Here is a 6000-nt window from a genome sequence, read left to right on the forward strand (position 1 = left end):
TTCAGGCCTGAGCTGCCTGTAGAGGCACCAGGAGAACCGGGAAATGGGCCCCAAAGGGCTGATTGCTGGGATCCATCCCCAGCCAGGCTCTCTGCAGAGCAGGGGCATCTTCTGTGTGGGTTTGACAACAGCTGGCATACAATAAGTGCACGTCAAGGAGGAGATGAAACAATAGAAAATACACAAGTGCAGCCACAAAAAAAAAAGTTGCTGTCAACTCATACTAACCCTATAGGGTTTCTAAGGAGAGCCTGGTGGGTTTGAACTGCCAACCTTTTGGTTAGCAGCCATAGCTCTTAACCACTATGCCACCAGGGTTTCCACTATTAGCAGCAGAGGGCACTAGACAGGCAAGGGAGTGAATACAGAAGCAATTGTGTCCTGGGTTAGGCAGCATGGGTCTGAGGAGACTTCATAAAAGAAAGCAGTTAATGAAGTGGAAGGGTTATGTTGTTAGTTGCTGTCCAGTTCATTTCGACTCATGGTGACCCCATGTGTGCAGAACAGAACTGCTCCATAGGGTTTTCAAGGTTGTGACCTTTTGGAAGCAGATCTCCAGGCCTGTCTTCAAAGGCACCGCTGGGTAGATTCAAACCACCACTCTTTTAGCTAGTAGTAAAGCACTTCACAAGATGGCTGGAGAACCTCTTGTGGGAAGAGGAATCCCTCCCCAGCATCCTTGAACTAAGTCTCCTCTAAAAGGCCAGGTGGTATTTTGAATAGAATGGGGCTTGGGAGCCAAGCCTACCAGGTCCAAACTCACCTCCGGGTGTCTCTAGCTGTGTGATCTTGCGAAAGTCTCTTGGTCTCAGGTGGTGGTTGAACTAAATGACCTTTATAATTACACAGCCGGTTCTATAAATCAGTCTCTCTGTTCCTATCTCCTGCGTTATCTAATGCCTTAGAAAGAAAAAAGACAAGAAGTAGGAGACAAAAAAAGGGAGACAATTTTTTTTTGTCATTTATTATTCTTTTATTGCTATTCTTTCACAAATATATTGTTTTTGTTCCTTTAAAGAGAATTTTTTTAACTAATTATTTATTGTGCTTTAAGGAAAGTTTACAAATCAAGTCAGTCTCTCGGACAAAAAGTTATACATACCTTGCTGTGGACTCCTAGCTGCTCTCCCCCTAATGAGATAGCACGTTGGGAGGCAATATTTTTAACCTTCTGCTTAGATGAAAGAGAGAGGCGCCAAAAGCAGGAAGGAGTTCCACATTGCTAATTATCCCAGAGATGGACCTTGGTGGCACAGTGGTTCAACCTTTGGCTGCTAACCAAAAAGGTCAGCGGGTTAGCCCCTCCTTGGGAGGAAGATGTGGCAGCCTGCTTCCCTAAAGATTTACAGCCTTGGAAACTCTATGGGGCAGCTCTACTCTGTCCTACAGGGTGGCTATAAGTCGAAATCAACTCGCTGGCAACGGGTTTGTTTTTGTTATTGTTTTGGGGAGAGGGAAGTTTGTTCCAGCCCACACTGGTTGCTCCTTTCAACTTCCATAGCAGAAAAGTCCCAAGATGAAAAAATATCCCGGAATCTTTTCTAAATACCATGCCTTCTGGGCTACCTTACTCCACAGAAGGGTCAAGAGGACTGATTACTATATCAAATTTGTGTAGTATGATTTGGACAAAGAAGATCATGGAGACAAGATGATAAAGAAGTTTCAGTGAAAACATCAGTTGCCGATTTATTGTCGAATTAAGCCATATGTTGACTTTCCTTAGCAAAACTGAGTAGATAATGAGAAAGTTTATGAAGACAGTATGTTCTGCAAATTACTTAGTTATTTTTTAATGAATCATACCGCCTGGTGTGAAGAAAATAATGCTCTTGTAACTGTTTTAAAACAACTTATTACTTGATTGAAATTTTTCCAGACGTTTCCAATCAGTGGCTCTCAGCCCTGGCTACCTATTAGAAAAAGCGGGGTGTTTTTCCAACATACCAAAGCTTGGACCTCAGACCAGCTAAATCAAAATCTCTGAGATGGGGCATCAGCATTTTTTTCTAAATTCCCCAGCTGACTCTAAAGTGCAGCCAGGATTGAGAACAACAAAATTAATTAAAAAAAAAATTTATCCTAATCAATAAAATTCATTAGAAAAATGTGATTGACGACTACTAAGCAGAAAAAAGCAGTTGTTAACAAATACTACTGTATGGGATTGGTTATCTATAAATCCAGAGTTAACAAGCAGAGTAGTTAGAAAAGAGGAAACCAGGAGGAAAGGTGTGTTATCTACCTGACCCAAAGGCACACTGTTCCTCCCTCATGCTCCAAATAACATGCTCAGGTTTGGGGCAGGCAGAGCTCTGGCCTGGCTGAGCAGAATGAATGAATACCCCTGCAGACATCAAGCCTCCCACCTGCCACAGCTGCCTTGCCAGACACCTGCCCTGGACTTCCTCAACTTTGGACCCTGCTTGCCTGCCTGAAGCTCCAGACCCTGCAGCTCCTCCCCTCCCTGGCTGGCCTCCCCATCCTGGGCCTGTGGCTGCCTGCCAGCCTTTTTACCGTCCTCCAGAGTCCTAATTCAAGGCACTCCTGCCCTAATGTCACTTAGATTCTAATGGCAAGTTCATATGATGTTGTCTTATTTTTAAAACATGGATGACCGCTACATATTATATCTCTTCTTTTACATGTATGGCATATTTACAATAATTTAAGGGCATTTGCTCAGGAGTCAGCTTCTAGCCAGTTCTGTGTTATCTCCATCAAGTCACTTAATTGGTTTAGTCTCAGTTTCTTTATTTGTTAAAAGAGATGATCACTAAGGGTTCTTTTAGCCCTAAAATCTGTGAATGTGAAGAAATGTGCCCACATAGTTAAACCTACATAAGATGTCTCAGCCAGGTCAGGTGGCTGTGTCTTAGATCTTCCACCGTGTGATGAAGCTGTCCACCGCGGCATCCTGACTGTGACTCTTGCTGCTAGGGACTGGGTCCGTTGGCTTGGTAATAATGTGCCCATATGAGACCCCTGGAGTTTTACCCCTCGAGGCCTCTCTATCCTCAGTTGTGTGGGTTTTATGCTGAATCTAAACTCTGATTTTTTCTTTGGCCCTTCATGTGAGGTTTATTATTTGTCTTCAGGATTTGGGGGTTCTGATTAGACTTTGGTATCTTCTGATGAAACTTTACTTTTAGCATCATTTCCTGTCTTCTGTCTGTTTGTCCAGTCTGTTTGTCGTTTGTCTGTAAGCACTTTCCTCAGTCATAACTATGTATGCCATATTGGTTTTGGGAGAATTTCTGTATATACATACATACATTTACATATATATATAAGCCAAAAAAACCAAACTCCTTGCTGTCAAGTCGATTCCAAGTCATAGTGACCCTAAAGGACAGAGTAGAACTGCCCCATAGGGTTTCCAAGGAGCGCCTGGTAGATTCGAACTCCTGACCTTTTGGTTAGCAGCCATAGCTCTTAACCACCGTGCCACCAGGGTTTCCATACATATACATGAAGCCCTAGTGGCATGGTAGTTAAGATCTTGGCTGCTAACCAAAAGGTCAGGAGTTTGAATCCACCAGCCATTCCTTGGAATCCATACGGGGCAGTTCTACTCTATCGTATAGGGTTACTATGAGTCAGAATTGACTTGACAGCAAGTATTCCATTTTTGAGGTATGTGTGTGTGTATACACATTCTGCCTGTTAGAAGTCCACAAATTTCTCAGGCCAGCAGTCAGGGCAGCTTAAGGCTAAGAGCCCAAGACATTCACAACCCTTATTTTTACATTTGACCAACTGTCAGCCAACTTGTCATGGATTTATCTGCTAATGAACTTGTGCTACGTTCTGAAGCAGCTTCATCAAGGACAATCGGAAACTGTAATGACCATTTTAGAGAACTTTGACATAGATCCTGTTGTTCCTTTGAGAAGCACCATAAGACAAAGAGGGAGAGAGAAGTCCCTCATAAGGAGACTGTCTTGTCGGTCTTAAAGACAGAGATCACTTCTTTTACTACAGAAGACCATCTTGCCTTCATAGCCATAATTTGAGGGTTAATAAGTACGGCTTTTTAATTGTATGACCTGATAAAATTATCAAGGCCTTGAGCTATAGTTTAAACCTCCTGATGTAACTCTTGTGTTTGTGTGTGTGAGAAAATGTATTTTCTGCCTCCTGTCTTTCTCTTCTCTCCTTGCAGAGGGAAGATAATTAGCCTTTTACAGTGGGTAATTTCATATTTGTCTAAAGCCAGCTGCCTCTCACTTCCTTTCTGTTATGCATTACTTTCTCAATTAAAAAAAAAAAATAGCTTAAAAAAAAATTAGGTAGTTCTCAATAAGCTAATTTGGAAAATATGACCAAGACATACTGTTAAAAGAAAAAGCCCAAGTTGCAGTATAGTATTTTATAGTATCCTATTTGGATTTTTTAAAAGGGGAAGGGGAAAAATATTATGTTTTTATGAGAACGTTCTGGAACAAAACACAAAGTGTTTGTTACCTCTGAGGTGTGGAGATGGAGGAGGAGGTGTGGCCATGGGAAAGGAATGCAGGAAGGAAGATAAAGACTTTCCCTTTTCACTTTATATTCTTGTATACTCTTTTGATCTTTTAATGCTTTAAATCAAAAAAGAAACTAGTAAAATATTGTGTGTGTGTATGTGTGTAAAACTCATTCTTCCTCTTCAAAAAATTGATTTAAGAGCTATAGAACCTTTGTTTTGGCAAACCAGCAGTCCAAAGGATTTTTTTTTATTCATTCTTAGCTCTCTTGAAGTCTTGGTGGCACAGTGGATAAGCATGCAGCTGCTGGCCAAAGGTCGGCAGTTCGAATCCACCAGTCGCTCCTTGGAAACCCTGTGGGCCAGTTCTACTCTGTCCTATAGGGTCGCTATGAATTGGAGTCAACTTGATGGCAGTGGTTTTTTTTTTTTTTTAGCTCTTTTTATTCCTCATATTCTCCTTAATATTTATTTAATTTTTGGTGTAAATGTACACAGCAGAACACATACCCATTCAATGATTTCTGCATGTACAGTTCAATGACATTGGTTACATTCTTCACACTGTGTTACCATTCTCGTCATCTCTACCCATATCATTTCACTGTCATAGATGGTGCCCTATAAAATTCTCATCTATGTTTTAGAGTTACTGTTGTCAATTTGATCTCATATAGATAATTCTTTAAAAGAGGGCAATGCTCAAGTCTAACATTCTTTACTCATTTAGTTAAACTGTTGATTAGTTTAATGATGACTTCAGGGGATAGTTTCAGTTCAAGGTTTAAACATTTTTTCAAGGCAATAGATTCAGGGGTTCCTCCCATCTCAATGTGTCTGGTAAGTCTGGATTCCAAAATAATTTGAAATTATTTTCCACATTTTTCCCCTTTTGATCAGTATTCATCTATTGAGTCCTTGATCAAAAGCTTCAGTAATGGTAGCCAGGCACCATCCAGTTCTTTGATCTCAAGGCAAAGGAGGCAGTAGTTCATGGAGGCAGTTAGACCTGTAGTCCAGTTCCTTCTCTGATTCCTGGGTCTCCTTCCTCCTCAGCTACTCCAAGTGAATAGAGACGAATTGTCATATCTTGGGTGGCCATGAACAAGGTTTTAAGATCCCAGGTACTTCTCACTTAACTAGGGGGTAGAACAGAAACTCTAAAAACAATATTAGGCCAATGGACTGGACAGTGTCATGAAGTCATGACCCTAAAACTTTGAACCAAGAGAGTTAATCCCATGAGTATTTGGTTGTGCCTAAGTAGTATCAGCAATTACAGCCTCTTTTTATATGTAACACAACATTTGCCATTTCACCTTTTTTTTGGTGTACTTAGTGGTATCAGTTACATGAGTCAAGTTGTATAACCATTGCCCTTCCAAAAAACAACAAAAAATCCAAACCGACTGAGGTCCAGTCGATTCCAGCTCTTTGAGATCCAGGGTTTCCGAGGCTGTAATCTTCACAGGAGCAGACTTGACACATCTTTCTCCCATGGAGCAGCTGGTGGGTTCAAACTGCTGAACCTT

Source organism: Loxodonta africana, chromosome 16 (assembly GCF_030014295.1).
Source record: "Loxodonta africana isolate mLoxAfr1 chromosome 16, mLoxAfr1.hap2, whole genome shotgun sequence".
Classification (NCBI taxonomy): Eukaryota; Metazoa; Chordata; class Mammalia; order Proboscidea; family Elephantidae; genus Loxodonta; species Loxodonta africana.